At 38.4% G+C, this 20,593-nt stretch overlaps 1 protein-coding gene across 1 annotated transcript in view; it reads left to right on the top strand.

Moving 5' to 3' along the window:
- The window catches only part of LOC149169519 (glycosyltransferase BC10-like), a 118,492-nt gene that overhangs the window by 70,254 nt on the left and 27,645 nt on the right, over positions 1 to 20,593 (top strand). The gene's annotated exons all lie outside the window — the stretch shown is intronic.

Here is a 20,593-nt window from a genome sequence, read left to right as displayed (position 1 = left end):
AGAAAAACTCCTACATCTTGGTCTTCTTAATCTTGGAAACTCTTCTAAAAAAGCCTTAGCCGCCCAACAACAACCAAATTCAAAGAATCCTAAGAAGCAGTGCTCTAAAAAGAATGGTACTAAACCAAACAAGGGTCCTAAGCAATTTCAGTCTCAAAATGAAAAATCATTTCAACCAAATGATAAGGCAAATAAAAACAAAGGGAAGAAGACTGATAGACATTGCCACTTTTGTAATCGAGATGGCCACTTAGAATCCAAATGCTTTAAGAAGATGGAAGCCTTGGAAGCAACAATGAAGAAGCATAACATCCATTTGGAGCACTCTTCAACTTCAACTTCATCTTTAGGAATAACACTTTCTGCATGTGGTTGTCAAGCATCTCGGTCTGGTTATGCACTAAATGTATCTTCTTCTTCTCATTCTCATGAGTGGCTCATTGATTCTGGAGCTTCTTATCACATGGCCAAAAACAAAGCCATGTTTTCTTTCTTAAATGATTGTAACACCAAAAATATATATGTTGGTGATGATAGATCTCTTAGTGTTGTAGGGACTGGAACTGTTCATCTAGACAATGGTCAATTTAATGATGTATTATGTGTTCCAACCTTATCTTGCAACCTTCTATCTGTATATCAGATAACTCATTCAGCGGAAGGTAAAACCATTGAATTTTCACCTCACGATGTTGTAATTAAGGACCTAAGAGATCTTAAACAGATTTTAGCTATTGGCATTGTTGATGATTCTACAAGGTTGTATAAGTTTAACAATTTTGGGTCATCAACTCTTCCCTTGGTATTTATTGTTCATAATGATGAAGTGAGCAAACTTTGGCATGAGCGATTTGGTCACTTAAGCTATCGTTCCCTTCAAAACCTATGTAAAGAAAATATGGTGACAGGTTTTCCTATGGTATCTTGCAGAGATGGTGTTTGTTCCGGATGTGTGCTCGGAAAACATCATCGAGATAGTTTTGAAAAATGTGCCTCTTGGCACGCCTCAACCCCTTTATAGCTTGTGCATAGTGATTTATGTGGTCCACTTCCAGTTGTTTCATTCTCTGGCTACAAGTATTTCTTAACTTTCATTGATGATTTCTCCAAACGCACTTGGGTATACTTCTTAAAACTCAAGAGTGAAGTGTTTAACATGTTCTTGGCCTTTAAGGCCTTAGTTGAAAAACAATCTGGACATCAAATTCTTAAGGTAAGATCTGATAATGGCGGAGAATATGTTAACAACAAATTCATCAACTTTTGCACTGAGCATGGAATTGAAATGCAACAAATTGTTCCATATACTCCACAACGAAATGGTGTAGCTGAAAGGAAGAATCGCACCTTAAAGGAAATGGCTAATTGTATGCTTCAATCTAAAGGACTTAGTCTTAATTTTTGGGCAAAAGCAATTAATTGTGCAAATTACATAGTAAATCGCACTCCTACTAAGGTTTTAAAGAATATCACTCCAGAAGAAGCATGGAGCTCAATTAAACAAGATGTAAGTTACTTTCGTGTTTTGGGAAGTGAAGCATGGGCCCATATTCCAGATGAGAAACATAAAGCTTTAGAACCTAAGAGTGAAAAATGTTTTTTTGTTGGATATTCTGAAGATGTCAAAGGATATAGACTTATTCCACTTAAGTCCTAAATTGTTATCATTAGAAGAGATGTAAAGTTTGTTGAAAATATATCGACCTACGAGCCTAGTTCGGCGGATGTGCCATCTCTCTCTATCCCTTCTACTTCTGAAAATATTTTGTCTTCAGATGATGACAACGAGGATGACATTCCTCCCCCACCTTCTCAAGATCCTCCTTGAGCTCCTCAGCTTCCAAAATGGGTAGGTGCTACTCGGGATGCAGCAGGTGCGCTTGCAGGTGATACTACAGATCAACGACGTACACATTCTCAGTTCGATAGAGCCTCTTCTTTACTGGCTCAAGCTTTGGTGAATTATGATCCTGACACCTTTGCAGAAGCTTAAGGCCATCCAGATTGGGACACTGCTATGAATGAAGAATATCGTTCATTATTGGCAAATGATACATGGGATCTTGTTCCTCTTCCAAAGGGACGAAAACTTGTTAGATGCAAATGGGTTTATAGAACCAAGTTTCGACCAAATGGAAAAGTTGATAAACATAAAGCTCGTCTTGTTGCTAAGGGTTTTTCACAAGTTGAAGGCATTGACTATACTAAAACCTTCTCTCCTGTTGCCAAAATGAACTCTATCCGCCTTGTTCTTTCCCTTGCTGCCTCTTTCAAATGGGAAGTCCATCAGATGGATGTTAAATCTGCCTTCTTGCATGGGGACTTGCATGAAGAAATCTACATGGAACAACCTCTTGGTTATATACAAACAAACTCCAGCCTTGTATGTCAGCTTAAGAAATCCCTTTATGGTCTCAAGCAAGCCCCCTGGGCTTGGTATGCCAAAATGGATAGCTTTCTTTTAGATATTGGCTTTTCTAGGTGTCATTCTAACAATACTGTCTACAGTGTACACCAAGAAAGTGGGTAAGTCTCTTATCATTCTTGTTCTTTATGTTGACGATCTTATCCTTACTGGTAGTGATCCGCACCTTATAAACCATGTGAAGTCCAGCCTTAACAAGAAGTTTGAAATGACAGACTTAAAACACTTGCATTATTTTCTTGGTCAAGTCTTGCAAACCAAGGAAGGTATTTCCCTTTCCTAGTCCAAGTACGCTTGTGATCTTCTATGCCACTTTCACATGGAAGACTGTAAGCCAACGCCTTCTCCCTTTTAGTCTGGAGCCAAACTTTCAGTCACTTGTACTTCCCCTGAAGTTGATGCTACCTTATACCGTCAACTTGTAGGAAAACTTTTGTATCTGACCCATACTCGTCTGACCCATACTCATCTTGACCTTTCCTCATTCATCGCATCCTTCCAGACTTGGTGCTTTACGACTTCTTCGAATGTACATGGCTCAACTTGAATAATAGTACTCATAGCAGTGAAGTACCCTTGATACTTGTTCGGCTTCGTAGTTTCACAAAATGTCCCTCTCGAACCGGTGTGTTTTTCAACATCTTTGAGACTATCTTTCAGCCACAAAGGTCTTTTCCTTGAGGTAGAGGGATCACCAGAAGGTGGATCAATGGGATCCATCGAACCTTTAACATATGGCATAGTGTTATTTGTCGGAGGTTCATTCTGTTTTTCCAAAGCATCATCATTGTCTTTCCTTGGGATAGGGAGATCTCTGGCTTTCCCAAGGGTAGTATTTTCATCGAAGGTGACATCATCACTTACTTCCACATCTCTTTGACCAGGAACATAGATTCTATATGCCTTTGAATTTTCATTGTAGCCAAAAAATATACCTTTCTTCCCAGATGCTTCCAACTTGTTTCTTTTCTCTTTAGGCACATGAAAATACACAGGACAACCAAATATTCTAAAATGAGAAACATCAGGTTTCTTACCAGTGAAAACTTACTCGGGTGTCTTGAAATCCAGTGCTTGATGCAGGCTCCTATTTTGAGCTTATACAACAATGTTGGTAGCTTCTCCCCATAATAACTTCTATAGGCCTTGATCGTGGGGCATGGCACGAGTTGCTTCCATGATTGTTCAATTCTTCCTTTCAGCAACTCCATTTTGCTCAGGAGTGTGTGGAACAATTGTCTCCCTCTTAATGCCAGCCTCTCTGCAAAAATCATTGAATTCATTTGATTCATATTCAGTTCCATTGTCGGTCCTTAATTTCTTGATCTTCTTCCCTGTTTGATTCTCCGCCAATGCTTTGAAAGAGCAAAACCATTTAAGCACTTCATCCTTCTTCTTTAAGAAATAGATCCATGTTTTTGCGTGAGAAGTCATTCAAAAAGATTGCATAGTATAAGTATCCTCCTAATGATGTTACAGGCAACACATACTAGATAGCTCAGAATGGACCAATGGAAGAACATCGGTAGTTTGGCTTTCACTAGAAGGGAATGGTCCACTTGTAAGTTTCCCAGCTGCACAAGCCTGACAAACTCCTTCTCGATTCATGTTGAACTCGGGCATCCCTGTGACCATCTTTCTTACCCCGCCCGGGTGAGGCTTTGTAATGAAGGTGGGAAAATCTCTGGTGCCATTATTCAGATTGAAGAGAAGTGTTGCAAGTCAAGGCACCCAAAGGACTTCCTCTAACTTGATATAGACCATCAACCCTAAATCCAAGAGTGAATGTATCTTTGGGTTTCTTTGCCAAATACATACCTTTCTATCAAAGAATGCTACTTTGAAGCCTTTATCTTCCATTGTAGAAATAGACACCAGGTTCTTCTTCAAATCGGGTACATACAACACTTCTTGTAGATGAATGATATGACCTTGATTCAAGTGAGGAGTGACAGTACCTATCCCTTTCACGGGGTAGATGGCATTATCTCCAAGTATGATTTCCAAATTAGTCTTCTTTTCAATCAAATTTGAGAGAGCCTCCTTGTACTCAGTGAAGTGCCTTGAGGCTCCACTATCAATCAACCAATGATCCAAAGTATCCGGAGGAGAGGCAGTAGATAGAGCGGAAATAAGATAAAACTCCTTTTGTTTTTCTACAACATTACTTTCCTCATACCTGGAATTTCTCATCCTTTTGGGAGGTCGATCATTTCCGTATCGAGCAACAGGAGCATTCCTCTTTCCTTTATTGTTGAACTTGTTGTTTCTTTGATTGCCATTGCCTTTGTAATTGTTGTTGTTGTTGTTGTCGTCATCCCCTGGAGTATCCTTCTTGTGATGACACTCTCTTGCGTAGTGGCCGAACCTGTTACAATTGTAACACCTTCCTTTCCTTCCTTCTTTGAATCCCTACTTGAACCCTTGGCCTTGTCTCCTTGGACCAACAATATTTTTCTTCTTTGCATGAGTGGAGAAAGTAGTAGGTTCATTTCCATTTGAAGCTTTGTCTCTCGCCATCATCCTCATCTCTTCTTGAGTGCACCTAGCCGATAATTCATCGAAACTAGGAATCTTGTCATTGTTGAGAATGGTGGTGTTAAACACATCCTATGATCTTGGAAGACCTCCAAGTGCAATGAGAGTGAGCTCCCTGTCAACAATAACTATTCCAATAGATAGAAGGTCATTCTTGATTTGTGTGATCCTCATGAAGTAGGTTTGGATAGACTCTCCTTTATCTATCTTGATGTCCTTCAACTTGTTCTTGAGAAAGGATTTGATTTGAATTGTTTACATTGAACATCCCAACCAACTTATCATACATCTCCTTAGATGTTCCCAAATCAGAAATATAGGCAACCAAATGCTTTTGAATTGAATCTATGATATGATAATTCTCTTAGCTTTGACCTCACCTTTCTTATACTTCGTCTTTATAGCAGCAGGTGCATTTGAAGGAGGCTCCACCACTCTTCCCTGCACATAGTCCATGGCATCATGCTCTTCCAAACTCAAATCCAAAGTCATCTTCCATGCATGATAGTCAGATTTGTCCTTGAGCTGATTCTCAGATTTGAAGATGTAGTAGCCATTGAGGCTAGTCCAATAATCTTGTCTAACAACTCTCCCTTAGTGATTGCTTTTCTCTCTCTTGCTTTGGATTTCTCTTCACCTGTGCTCTGATACCATGTTAATTTTAGTCAACAATTGTATGTTCTATGCTTAGCACAATTACTTCAACGTACTTTAGCAACCCAATGACAATTTCCAATTTTGTTTCCAATAGCAATCACTTTAACCATTAATCACATTGACAGTAAAAGTAGATAGAACATGAAACAAAATGCAGAAGACAAGCCAAGACAAGAGAACACCAGATTTGGCCGAAGCCGGGGAAAAACACCAATGTGAGGAAAACACTTTGATCAATTCTTCTTATTATAATATCAAATGTTCAACAGATAGAGATAGTACAAAAAGTCAAAGTTGACTTTTCCAAATCAAAGTCAAAACAACCCTATCAAATTTGCAGTCAAATTCAATCCCAACCAAAAAGTCAAAGATGGTCAACACAACAACAAAACTTCTCCTTTGAAGCTAGGTCAAAGGCAATCAAACTCATCCTCCAGCAGTGGTCAAAGTTAACCCAAAATAGTCATAAAATTTGTGGTCAAACTTGGTCAACATGAGGTGAACCCTGCAGTGTAACAGGCCTGTGGTCAATGCAGGACAAACAACCCAGAAAATCTTGGTTTCTATGCCAATCAATGCGGCTTGGTCAAACAGAGTCAAACCCTCCAAAATCACAGTCAAACTTGGCCAAACAGTCCCAGGTCAATGTTGGTCAAACTTCAGTCAACCCCTGAAATTTTCGGCCTTGTACTTATTTCTGAAATTCATCCTCCTTGCCACACGTGTGAGAGAGAGAATGCCAAATAGTTGTACGAACCAATGAGATAAGGAGAGAGAAGAATGTGTGAGTGATGATAATACCAAATGAGGTGAGAGGTCACTTGTATTCATACAAGTTGTTGAGGGTGAAGTGACATGTCTCTTGGGCTTCATGAGCCTACATGATGATGTGGCCGACCTTGACAATTTACACGTGTGGGCATAAATTCAAAAACACATTTTTGTTTGTCCAAATTTGATGATCTTTAGATCAAATTTGGTCCTCTTGAAAAGAGGAATTCAATGCAATCATCATCTCCATTAAATGAGTTGTCTAAAGTGGAATTTGGCCCTAGTTGCCATTTTTAACAATTTTCCTATCTTCTACTTGTTCTGGCATAGGATCGTTGAAGTTTTTGGTTTGAGGAGGCTCATCAAGATAGGAAAATTCTTTCTTAGACAAGTCCATTTGTGGGAAGTCAATTTGAATACATTTGTGGGCCATGCAAATTGATCTAGAGGTTAGACGAAATTTCTAAGGTAGTCGCGGAACAAAACAAGATGAAATTCCTTGTAGTGCCAAGATAACCACATTCTATCTAAAGCCATGTTAGTGCATGTGGCAAAAACATAAATGTGAGTCTTGGAATAGGTCGAAGTTTGAAATTGGAATCCATACAAATTCTGCTTGAACGAATTATTTTGGGATGTATCGGAGATTCTTTGAAACTAGACGTCACCCTTGAAATGATCTCTTTCCTGTACTGAGCCATTTGGGTGGTTGGCTGAGTCTGTGGAAAATCGAAGTCACTTTGATAGTCACTCAAGTCGCTCTGAGACAAGTGTGGAGGATTCTAAGGTACTAATTATGTTGGCAAACCCAAATTCGGGAGTGATTCCATGCATCCTATACAAAATTTCGGGGTCATCTGGACATTGTAAGGATTTGTTCAAAAACTATAATTAGAATAAGATCCCCTGAGGATTTGCGAAGCACAGAAGCAGGAAACGAAACCTGAAACGATTTTGTCAGTCGTAGGCTAATCAGGTATCCTCTTTGGTTTGGACTCGCAGGAGGGTTGTCTCCAGGTTGCAGATAAGGGTCTTCTCATATTGCGGGTTAGACGTGAGTAATTGGATTTTGTCAGTTATAGTGGGTTAAACTCTGAAGGATTACATTGGACCGTTGAACCAGAATTACATTTAGTCAGTTGCAATGGTCTAAATTCTGGTGAATTCGAATATATTGAACTATATTGAATTGTTGAACCTGGATTACGTTTGGACTGTCGAAATTGCTATAGATTTGTTGAATATGTATTGTGCTATTTATGACTTTCTTGAAGATTCTACTATGCAATTTTTTCTGTATCATTAATTGCAAAATAAAAAGGAAGAGGAATTTGTTGAAACCCTAGGAAAACATAGGGAAAAATTGACCTAGAACCTTATAGAGTTGGAAAGCTTAGATTCAAGATAAATTTCAGGGGTAGGTCCATAATGAGAAGGGCTATATTCCAATTTAGGGGGTAGGTGCATACTGAGGACTATATTCTAGGTCCATAATGAGGACCTGGTTATTATATTTGTATATTGTATGAAGCAAAGAAATGGTGATGGGTATAAAGATCCATAGGATCTCTTGGGTATTGGATCTAGTATTCTATGCTACAAAGAGAATATTTAGTGAAGGTATGGAAGTTACCAATAGTTAGATAAGAGAGTTGTGAGGATCATGAACATTGCAGTTACAACCAAGCAACAATGATAGGAATAAGAGGCATGGAGCCATTCACAAGAATAATACCAAGATGCATAAAAGGGTAAGGTATGTATCTTAATCCTTGGATATAGAGAAAGGAAATTGAGTAATAATGATTGGAAAGTATGTTTGCAAAGACGAAAGTGATGGAGGATAGTATGGTAGAGAAAATCTGACAAGAGAACAAGGATCTCATGAGGTGATGTGTAGCTGATGGGATGGGTGAATCATCTCTGTGGGAAAATATATAAATGCCTGAAAATTTGCAAGCTATGAGACATCAACTTATGTATGAATAATTTAGAGCAGTACATCAACCTATGATATTATAGTGCATCGCAGAAGCATGGAACAAGGTGTAAAGCATTCGATCAGAGGAATAATGAACTTTAATTCACTTTAAAGGTGCCAATGGAAGAATAAAGCACTCCATTGTATGCAGATTAGTCTTGATAGACAGAATTGGACTTCATGTAAAATTACTCAATGAAGTGAAGAGGAATTTCAGAATTGAACAAAGTCCATAGACAATTGGAGATAAGGAAAACATATGCTATAATGTGGATGCTAAGATGTTGGAAGATATTGCAGCATTAAGTGATTCACTTATGACAATATATGAGGATTGATGGTGTATGTAGAGAGTGCTCAGTGCATTCCAAGTGTATAAATGGATATTAAATTAAAGAACATAAGAAGTGTAGGTATTTCCACAATGAAAATATTAAGAAAGCACATAAGAAGGAAGTTATATCTATGCTTGGCATTGTTTGCAAAAGAGATGGGATTTGAAATAAAGCATATCTATGCTAGGTATCGTTTGCAAAAGAGATGGAATTTGAAAAGAGACCATATGAATATGGAAGAGCATTAAGTGCCATGTTATGAAAATGATGGAAGGTCCAATTGAAGTTATAGTTGGGTCCAAATTAGAGTAGACTTTCGAGGAGTCTATATGATGCTAAAATGACATAAATTGCAACATTATGCTATGTTATAGTGTTGATTACTGAAGCTAATTGTTGGGTCCAAATTAGAGTAGACTTTCGAGGAGCCTATATGAAGCTGAAATGACATAAAATGCAACATTATGCTATGTTATAGGGTTGATTACTGAAGTTAAGTATGAGGTCAAATTGCCCAAAGCAGGGTTGCGGGGGAGCACCCTCCCCCTCGAATCCGCTCCCAATTCGCGCTCCGCTTGGGAGCTACATTTTGGGAGTGCGACCCCTTTAAAAAAATTTTGTTCCCTGTTTTTGAGGGAGCGATTAGGGGAATGGTTGAGAACAATCGCTCATTGACTGCTCTCCTTTGATTCGGGAGCGATTTTTCAAGAGGGGGAGCGGTTGGGGAGCGATCGCTCCCCCTCTTAAAAAAGCGCTCTCATCGGTGCCAAAAACAGGTCGTGCGACAAAGAGAGGGAGGCGACGGTCAGTAGATGGAGAGGGAGAGGGAAGGGAGGGAAGGGGAGGGGGAAAATGTTAAAAGGACCCCTCTCCTCCCATTATTCACCTATTTGTCTAAGTTGGAGAGACCAAGAGAGAGTTTGGAGCTTGGAGAGAGAAAGAGAGAGGAGCTTGGGTTTGAAGGCCAAAGTGGTAGGATCTACACTCTAATCTAGCATTTTTGTTTTTTTATGTTCATTGCTAAATAAATTATTATTTTTTCTCTATTTTCCATTCCCATTCCTCCATTTTTTTGTAGACTCAAAACTCAAACATCATGGCTATATGGCTTGGAATTTTCTTCTTGTTGGTTCCTTTTTTGGTTATTATGGTGTTAGAGAGTAGAAGGAGGGTTGATCACGAGGAAGAAGAGGATGAAGAAGTGGGTTATAGTGGATTTGATGAAAACCCTAGAGAGGAGTACCTTGGTGAGGAGGAAGAGAGTGGACATGATGAGGCCCCAAAAACTAAACAAGATCAAACCCCATTGCGGAAATATGTTACTAGGTTTGAACTTGTATACAATGATTCACAATTGTGGGGAGGTGTATGAGTAGATGGATGTTGGGGCAAATAAAAGATATTGGTCAGGAAGATCATTATTTGCCTCTTCTAGGTGCTTACTTAGTGGAGTAAGTGATTTATGTCTTCTTTCTTAAGTCTAACTTAGGAAAAGGACAATAACTAAAATAAATTAATTATTGTGGACTATTGTGTCATTCTCTAAGGATAAATATTTAATTATTTAAGTAAACTCGAAATAATCTCAATTGTTGATCTCCGAGATGGTTTTAGAAGGGAGATTGGCGTTGTTAGGGATTTGGACTCAATGAAGATTATAAAGGAAGCCTAGTGAGGAGGTGAAAACATAAGTTGTGTGAGTGAGTCATCATTTAGAGAAAGTTATTTTCTCGAAGTGTGAGTGGCTATGTGGACCAGGAACGCAATGAAGGAGAAGTGCGAGTGGATTGGGGTGAATCCAAGAAGGCAGAGTAGGAGGAGATTGCAGGGCTGAGCTTCTGGAGGGAGATTGATTTTATCTGGAGGAGGCCAAGTTGTTGGAGGGTTGAGTTTTCCCTAGTGCGCATCAGTGGCACGCAAGGAGGGCGCGAATTGAGTTACTGGCTGAGTATTTGGGTCGAGTTCTCTAGGCCGATTTCATCTGGAGGCTAATTTTCTATAGGCCGAGTTCCATGGGATGAATTCATTCTGAGGGAGTTGTGTTACAGGTTTAGGGGCTTTGTATTTTTCCTTATATCTTTGTGGGTCGAAAAACCCATATTTTCCAGATAATTAAATGACGGAGAATTGTTGTGGGTGATTTAATTTTGCAATGTGTGATTGATCTCCTTGGTTTATTTTTGCTGCATATATTTGATTCTAGAAGTTAAAAGTACTAGTGATTTTATTTTCAGCGATTTAGTGTTTATAAATAAATTGTTGTGAGAGAATAAATCTAGCTGGTATTAGGAATTTAACATGTAGTTTTTCTTTGAACTTTCCCCTAGAGATCATCATTAGCTTGGAATGTATAGTTCCGTGCTATGCGATCCATTCTCTTATGACAATGGCATTCCATCTCCCCTTCAATCCTTAGTTGATCTACTACTTTTGTATCATGAGGATTTTGCTTGCAATGGTTCTCTTTTCTTCAATTAAGAGAGCTGAAATGATGTCTTGTATTATCGCATAAATAGTTTCTGTTTATAATTGAAGACATAATTATTCTATAATATAAAATATATTGTTTGATAAGAAATGATGGATGATGATACAATCTCTCCGGACAATTTACTTATAGAATTGATTGGTCACAAGGTGAATGGGTACATGCCCCTTGACTTTTCATTTAATTAATTAATTCGTTATTATTCATGTTTACCCTCTCAAGGAATGTTTTTGTCCTCAAAGAAACAAATTCAAAAGATCTTTCTTCAAGAGTAGGCTCATGAAACAAGGACTGAGGAGGAATGGAACTATCTTAAGAAAAATCCAATTTTTTTGTGATTTCTTCTAGGTGAAGAATTCTGGGATCTAAAGAACTGGAACCAGGAACAAACAAAGTGGGACTTATGGTTTTTGGAGATTTCTCTCTCCAAATTGTTCGTGAAACCAATTTTTCTGGTTCAGATAAATCTGGCGCTTTTCGCTGTGGGGTGTCTAACCTCGTGTGGGGTCTTCTAGGATCCAAGACTACTATTTTTAATCTCACTTGGTGAGAAGACTTAGCCAACACACTTTCTTTGCTCACCAAACAAAGAAATGGTTTTCAAAAACAAACCCAGGGAAAAATAACTTCGTTCTTAGTTCCCTGGCAACGACGCCAAAAGATGTTGTAACCCTACAGACAACCTCTCGCTAAGAAGAGGTCAGTGCCTAGGACATCTGTACAAAAAGATAATAAATACTATTTGTTGTCCCATTATGATTATTTAGAGATGAGTTTCACCAGTAATGTAGAGGAAACTTCCTGGGATAGAACTATCTTTCAAGATGGCCTCACTGACCATGAAAATGACTTAATAGTTGTAGTAGGGTGATAGAAAGAAATAGTGGAAGGTTTAGAACAGAAGGCTGCAATTGTAGAATATTTTATTTTAAACCTTGGAAAAATACATGAAAAACTTAGAAAATGAATGCACAAAAAAATGAAGCGCAATTTGAAGTTAATTGATTAAAATTTACAGGTATTGTGAATTAAGTAAATCTATGTTATAGTAAATAACCAACAACTTCATTACACTTTTCCAAAAGAAGAAGAAACAATTAATGACTTACAATAGCAAGAACACATATCATATCCAAAAGGCAGCTTGGAATCATCCAGGAAGCTTTATTTAATCTCCAAGAAAAGATAAACACATTACACGAGTTTTTTCTCTATGAAGTCAAAATTTGGAACCCCAAAAATGGTTCTTCAAAGTCTTTTTGTAGTTACATTACAAAGATGATAGTTATAAAAATGTTAGCTGCCATGAACTTCTTAAAGTACTTTTGAAAACTACTCTAAACCCTATTTGGTCCTTGTGAGGACTTGAACTTTAAAACTTAACATACTTTAATTTAAAAATTACAAAATACAATGTCCTTTTGAAATATTTCATTAAATAAAACATGAGATTGATTTTCACTCTATGAATTTTGATCCTTGTGCAGGCTCGCTTGTAGAAGGTCTAGGTGGCATAAGATGGAAGGATAAACTGGCATAATCCCTTAACAGACAAATTTTGAAAACTAGCTACCAGGGTTTCTTTAGAAAAAGAGGTATAATGCTCAGAGTGTGGAAAATCAAGGGCCTGCTGAATTAATAAGGCAGAGACTTGGAAGATATTTTCCTCCAGTGAATTCATCACAAAACATTTGTGAGGATAAAGAGAAGTCAACCAAGAAATGAATTCTGGGAAGAAATATGTCTAAGGGACAATTGTAGAGAATAATCCTGATTTTACAACTCTAGAATATATAGGGGAATCTAATTGACCAACTAGGATGTTTTAACGCAACTCCATAAGGTTCAGAGTGCAGATGGGGTCAAAAATGTCCTTTTCCATGTCCATAAGAGGAATGTGGGTTGCAGAACCCACCATAGAGGTTTTCTTTGACATTTTTGAACAATTGAGCAAGTGTACACAGTGGATAAATACTTGAAAACTCTAATTTGATGTTGGAATTCAAGCTGGGGAGTTGGCGGACGCAAGTGTATTTTGGTACGCTCCAAAACAAACAACGGATAAATGATTATGAGCATAAAAACGAGGTTTTATGGGTAAACAGGAAAAAACAGGGGAAAGACAGAATTAAATGAGGAAGTGACAGATGTTCGAGATGATGTTGTATTGGTGATGTCGTTGTGATGATGTAGTGATGATGATGTGGGGATATGAGATGAGGTGTCGGAACTCGGGTGACATGGAGGAATGATATGGCAGATGGTGTAGTGTAATAATCTTGCTCACCTGTTGTTGAACGCACTTGTTTGTCCTAGACTTTGACAAAATTCGCTTACCACTCACGGGGGTACCCATCGGCTAGTGATATCGCAAACAATCGCAACCGTTGATTGGACAAAGGTGGTTTATCCGCCAAATCTTCTATGGGGGCACCAAAGTCCATAACCATCGCGCATTTTGTGCTGTCGGGTTTCTCTTGTGGGGAGGCTCGATGCCACTAGAGACATCATTATCCCAAATTGTGCGATACTTAATTTCTTCCATATTGAGTGAACTTTAATCCTGGGTCCTGCTAGTCCATATTGAGTGAACTTTAATCCTGCATCGCTCTCGGTCCTAGATTATTTCTTCGAGAAATCACCATAAACATGTTTTAAATATTTTGCTCATTTTGATTTTGTCATATATATGATATTTTGGCTTTCACACACACACACACACACACACACATATATTTTGAATTTTGAACATAGTGAAAAACGAGCTACAACAGGGTCCATAGTTGCTCTTGCTGCAATTCAATGATGGAGCTTGCATCGAATCGCTGTCAAGACTACATTCTTACATGGCTCACTTAAGGAAGAAGTCTACTTGGAACAACCTTAGGGCTTTGAAGTGCAAGATAGAAGGACACATGTATGCAAGACTCAAGTTAAAGAAAGCCCTTTATGGGTTATAGCAAGCCCCTAGGGCTTGGTATGAGAGGATTGATAGCTATCTCATGAAGCTAGGATTTACAAGGAGCTATGCCGATCTGAACTTATACTTCAAGGTTGAAAAGGACATGCCACTTGTTTTGGTCTTATATGTTGATGACCTATTTTTGACTGGTGCAGACTCTCTCATTTATTAATGTAAGAGGGAGTTGACTTCTGAAATCAAGATGAAGGACCTAGAATTGATGCATTACTTCCTAGGCTTGGAGGTTTGGCAAAAGGCAGGTGAGATTTTCCTTTCTCAAGGAAAATATATTGCGAAACTTTTAGAAATATGTGGCATGGTTGAATGCAAGTCAGTGACTACACTGATGGAACTAAATTTCAAGAAGCTATGTGGAAGTGCTGCTGGTCTGGATTTGGAAAATCCTATTGAATATAGACAACTTGTGGGAGCTTTGATGTTCTTGGTGAACACACGACTGAACATATGCTTTGCTGTTAATACATTGAGTCAATTTATGGTTGAGCCTCATCATATACATTAGGTTGTTGCAAAGAATCTTTTGAGATATCTTCATGGTACTATCAACCATGGATTGAGGTACACTGTCGGGGATCTAAGACTACATGGATATACTGATGCTGATTGGGTGGCAGTGTGGTGGGTAGAAAAAACACATTTGGATGATGTTTCTCTTTGGGGTCTGCTTCAATTTCATGAATGAGCTAGAAACAAAAGTCTGTTGCACTGAACACTATGGAGGCTAAATATATTGCAGCTAGTATGGCTTGTTGTGAAGCCATTTGGTTGAGGAAGCTCTTCAGTGAGTTATTTGAGCACATGATGGTTACCACTGTCATTTATTGCAATAATCAAAATGGGATTCGCCTTTCAGAGAATCCTGTGTTCCACGACCGATCCAAGAATATTGATATTAGGTACCACTTTATCTAAGATATGGTACAATGGGGAGCAATAAGGCTCCAACACATCAGGACATATGAACAAGTTGCTAACATCCTTACAAAGCCTTTGGGGAAGGTCAAGTTTTTAGCCTTCAGAGAGAGACTTGGAGTCGTGGAAAGACCCTCCCATGAGGGTCCTAGTTGAACATTGAGCTATGAGAGCTCCTGGGGGCTGGGGTACTTCTTGGAGCTATATGAGCACAAGGTGAGTGGTTCGCCTTCCCCTGTGGAGTACATACCCCAGCATGTTTGAGGACAGGGTGAGTTGTTCACCATCCCCAGTGGGGTTCGCTATAACAGGGTGAGTGGTTCACCTTCCCTTGTGAATACCCAACATACATCCTACCCTTGCAGTCTGGGACTCTTGGGAAGTACCTCTCATCTGGCCAATGATTTGGGAAATGTGGTTAGGGTTAATTAGTACTATCAACGGACACGTCAAGTACTATTGTATTCCCTATGACTAAGATGCATGATGTTCAACAACTTGATCACTAAGGATCAACCTTGATAGGGGTTCTACCCCCTGGACATGAGCATTTGCCTCTGTCATTTTGGCGAGGGTGGTAGGGTCTTGTGAACCACCCTCTTTCGATCCTTTCTTATTGGTCTATGATATCAATCTTTAATAGAGACGAGACAAGTTGCAGAGATGCTACATGATGGACATGGTGGCATAGTAGTGGATGGATGTTGATAGGTGGAATTTCTCCCTAGTTGAGAGGGAGTGTTAAAGAGTGCAACTAAGGGCTAACTTAGCCCACTTGGAAGCCCCTTCTTTGATGGCTCATTACACCTATAAAAACCCTTGATGGCATCTTCCTTCACCATGAAAATAAGAATTTTTGCTCACCTACAAATGGCACTTTTTCAAGTCGGCCCCATCTTCAAGTCAACTCCATTGGTCAAGAGACATGACCCTTGACCCCCACGTTGATCCATATAAATATAAGATAAGATCACCTCATATTGGTATCTCATCATCACACAAACATCTCTCTTCTAATTGGTTCGTACAATATCTGAGGCAACTTCTTCCCCACACGTGCAAAGGGTTTTTTTGGGCTGTTTTATCTTCTGTTTCATCCAACTTTGACCAATGTTGATCGAGGAATTTTTTGGATTGTTTGAATTGTTTTGACTTGGAAATATTATGTTTGGGTAGGCCGCATCTATTGGCACAAAGACCGAGGATTTCTGGGCAGGTTGACCAGCGTTGATTGCAGGCTCGACCGCAAACTATTGAAATTTTGATGTTCTATGTTGTTATAATCACTTAAATCCAGAACTTCTTTATGCTGCAAAATAAGTTAAATAATTGTAGATAGAACATAAACCATATAAACCATATGCACAATGAAAGACAACCAAGAACTCAATGAGACACAGAGAAGTTAGGTCAATGACCAGGGCAAAACCCACAAGGGGAAAACCCAACCAAATTCTTCTTCTATTAGAAATCAATTGTTCAATAGAGATACAAAGTACAATGAGAGAATGCAGAAGTTCACCCAAATCTAAAGAATATCTCTAATCGCTATAGCTGATGCAAACACTGAATCACTTTGCCTCTCCAAGATCTGCTCCTTCTCTCTCTCTCAATCTTCCTCTAGACTCTCCAACTCTCTCTTTCTCAAGTTCAAATTCTCCTTTCACAAGCACAAGTAAGTGTATCAAGTGAGGATGAGAGGCACAAATATATAGGAAGAGCAAGGAGGTCGAATTCATGAGGGAGTAACTCCTATGCCTTGAGGAGGAGTTACATATGCCAAAATAGGAGTGTAACTTATGCCATAAAGGAGAGGAGTGTAACTTATGCATTTAGGAGAGAAGTGTAACGTATGCATTAAAGAGGTGTAAGAGGAATCTTTTTATGACAAGTGTGTAAGAGAGTGTAAGAGGTGCGTAAGAGCATTAAAGAGAGAGAGGAATGAGAGAGAGAGTAACATATGCATTAATTGAGGGGCGTTACATGACATGATTGAGTCTCATGATTGAGAGACTTGAATTTCTTTTTATTAATAATAATAATAATAATATTATTATTATTATTATTATTAATGATAATATTGATGATTAAGGCGAAATTGCACTATTAGGATTGATTTATCATCAGAAGTGATTTTCCATCAACGATACTTGATTACCAATTGATGGAAGGTGATTTACTATTGTTAGACTTTCTATTTTTAGAATTTATATTTTTAGAAACTCTATTTTTATAAATTCATCCCTAGGCTGTCAATTTTTAACACAAACTTTGATCGCACAATGTTGACAGATTTTGATTGGTTTTTCTTCACTGTTTTGGGTTGACTTTGACCTATTCAAGAGACCGAGTTCCTCGATGCCTTGACCGGGAATTTTGGATGCTGTTTGACTACTGTTTGACCTTCGTTGACTTGACTAGTTAGGGCACGTTGATTGCTGTTATCTATAGAATTGTAGACTTTGACCTAGATTGATTTGGATTAGATTGAGCTTCTTGTTTTGGTATTGAGTACTGGTTGGTCATCTTTCTTTGATAGTCAAAGTCATGACTTTGACTTTGTCATCATTGTACTAAATTGGATCTTCTCTCTCTGCTCAACATTATTTATCAATAAAAATGATTGGTTGGGTTTTCCCCCTTGTGGGATTTTGCCTTGACATTAGCCTAAATCACCGTGTTCATTGTCTTGGCTTGTATTTTTATGCATTATTGATGATGTGAATGCTAGTGATTGCTACTACAATTTATTGTGATTGCTATTGGAATCTGAAGTGGAATTATTATTGGGCTAATAAACATTGACATAATTGTTGCAAGCATAGAACATACCATAAAAAATTATGACATCCTTATAGAAATGGAGAATGTTACCACTATTTTGCTCAATTGTTGGAAAATATATTGTTGAGCTCTCATCTATTGGAGGACAAGAAGACATATCCCTTACTAGAATTGTCCATTTGAGGAGGTGTTAAAAGTGTTTTCCAGAGGAATAATGAATGTATCCACCGATTGGCTCATCTACAGGAAACAATTATCATTGACCCGCTCATGCAATGGAAGGTGGGAAGATTTATCCGTGCTATGCTAGGCATCCATCAGGGGGGTGTATTGAATTTCCCATTTGAAGAGGTGTCGAAAGAAACATCTTGTAATAGAGAGGAGGTGGGAGTATTCACTTCAAATAAGATTAGTCATAGCTGAAGTAAGAGTTAGAAGATCCAACTCCATGTATCTCAAAGAGCTTGAATATGAGCAAACATGCTCAAATACAATAGGTGTGTGGATATATGTATACCTATGATAGGTGCACTTAGAAGAGGGCACAAATATGCAAAAGGTGTCTTTGAATCCACAAAAACACCAAATAAGTGCCAAAGAATAGTGGTGTTGGTGAAATAGAGGGTAGAAACCCTAGAAAATTGTGTTGTCCCAGAAAATGTCAAAAACCTAATTTTAGATCTGAAATAACCCTAAAAACAGGTTGAAAAAGCTAGCGTTAGACCTAAAACTAGCCCAATTTTCACTAGCCCCAACTTTGAATCGGATACGAGTAAGTGGTTGAATAATGGAAATGAAGTTCACACCCACTTTGATACCATTTTGAGATTACAAGAGTGAGAGAAAGAGACAATAATCAAATGGAATCACCAACAAATGCTGAATTAGCTTGAAACATAAGCATATCTCAGAGAGAAGATGAACCCATGAACAAGACAAAACACAAGATATAGTGCTCATAGTCTAAAGAATCAATCACTATGAATCAATGTGATAAGATGACACAAATGATAACCTCAATTGTGTGTTTATGCACAATTCAAATGGGGTGTCCCTTCAAGAGGGGGTTATGGACCCATAAAACAAGGGCACACACCCTAGGCCTAACTAGTCATATATATAAAACATTACAATAAAGAATAAAGAGGGAAGTTACCCATAAATGAGCACATGTGAAGATTACCATCATTCTAACAATGTAGCTAGTGGTCGGCACCTTCCTCCATTTGGAAATTCTGTAGAAGAGGGAATTTTGCAAAGTGTTTATTTAGAATTACACACACACACACACACACACACATATATTTGGTTTGTCAAAGAAAAACTTTGTGGGGAAACCCTTGAGCATTTCTACGCATTTTGTAGATGTAAGCCGTTGTAAACTTGTAGGTGTTGATTATGATGCTTGACCTTGCAAGGACACTGAATGAGGCATGCAACAAACTTAGTTGGCTTGGGGAATTAGCCCTAAGACTTCTTGCGTGAAGCTCAAAGCACTCAACTACTTGAACTAGCACATCGACTTGTGTGTGCATGTGTTATCCCCTTCCCCTCCTCTCTTTCTTGAAATATCATAAGGGAGGGTGGGTCAACCACTAGCCAAATAGTGGCTAGTTACCACAAGGGACTGTACCATATTTGAACATGTTATCTGTGTATGAGACCCTTTTGTTTGTGGGACAAGAGACCCACCTCCATGCAGCGATTTGACTATTAAAGTCAATGAAGCCATACATACATTACCCCCCTCTAGATTTGAACCTATGACCTCTTATGAGGAAGCACATGTTCTCTCTCTCTCTCTGACTCAAAAACTTTAGATCTCCAAATATATTTTGCCCCAAAGTGCTCTCATAAAATCAGAAATGTACACTCCCGTGGAACACCCAGAAATCTGTGTTTTAGAATGGGAGCATAATTTATTCTATAGGCCAAGGTTAGGCTTTTGAGCCCCACACTGTGCCTTTTATTTTAATTTTTTGTTGTCTATTTATTTGAAAAATTTGTTTTTCTGAAGGATCCACAACATTTACTTTTCTGGAAATGGATCCTGACCAGATCCTCCGGCATTTCCAAACCGAAAACAGATCCCTAATGTATCCAGGTCCAATCTAAGGAAATGAGGACCTTGGATCATTTAGAGTCCACAGGTGGATTTGGTAATATGTTGCTGAGGAAATGAAAACAGAAAATCTACAGGACCCAGAATTCGATGCGCAGTTTCCAAAAGGAAACTGACAAGAAGTTACTGTGAATGGGATCCTTTCACATGTAGGATCTGCAGCTCTAGTACCATTACTGTGATAGAAACATACATGCACAAATAAATAGAAAGATTAAAAACGGTGCTTGCGTTAATGGGAATAATTACAACATCTATGTCAGTTGTATGTGAATATAAAGGTGCAGTGACCTTTGTTTCCATTTTGCATTTGACACCTCACATGGCTCTGTGTCGAGTTACTAGTTTATTTATTTACATTAATTTTGAACATTACAATGACAATTAATTCCAACTTTCTCCTTATGCATTCTGTGAACTAATCTTCCCTATCTGTCAAATCCTTCTTGAAATACTATTGACATGTGGCAATATATCTCACTTATTTTTGTCATCATATCTGACTTTAAACCTTTCTCCAGAATTTATATGCCTGTATTTTATTAAAATATCTCAATAAGATGGACTTGACTATCAAGTATCTCTTGTTGATTTTTT

This window comes from Pinus tabuliformis, chromosome 4_2, assembly GCF_031772625.1.
Source record: "Pinus tabuliformis cultivar Carrire ecotype Pingquan chromosome 4_2, CPIR1, whole genome shotgun sequence".
Lineage (NCBI taxonomy): Eukaryota > Viridiplantae > Streptophyta > Pinopsida > Pinales > Pinaceae > Pinus > Pinus tabuliformis.
Note: the sequence above shows the minus strand (reverse complement) of the source record. Positions and strands in the feature narration are given on the sequence as shown.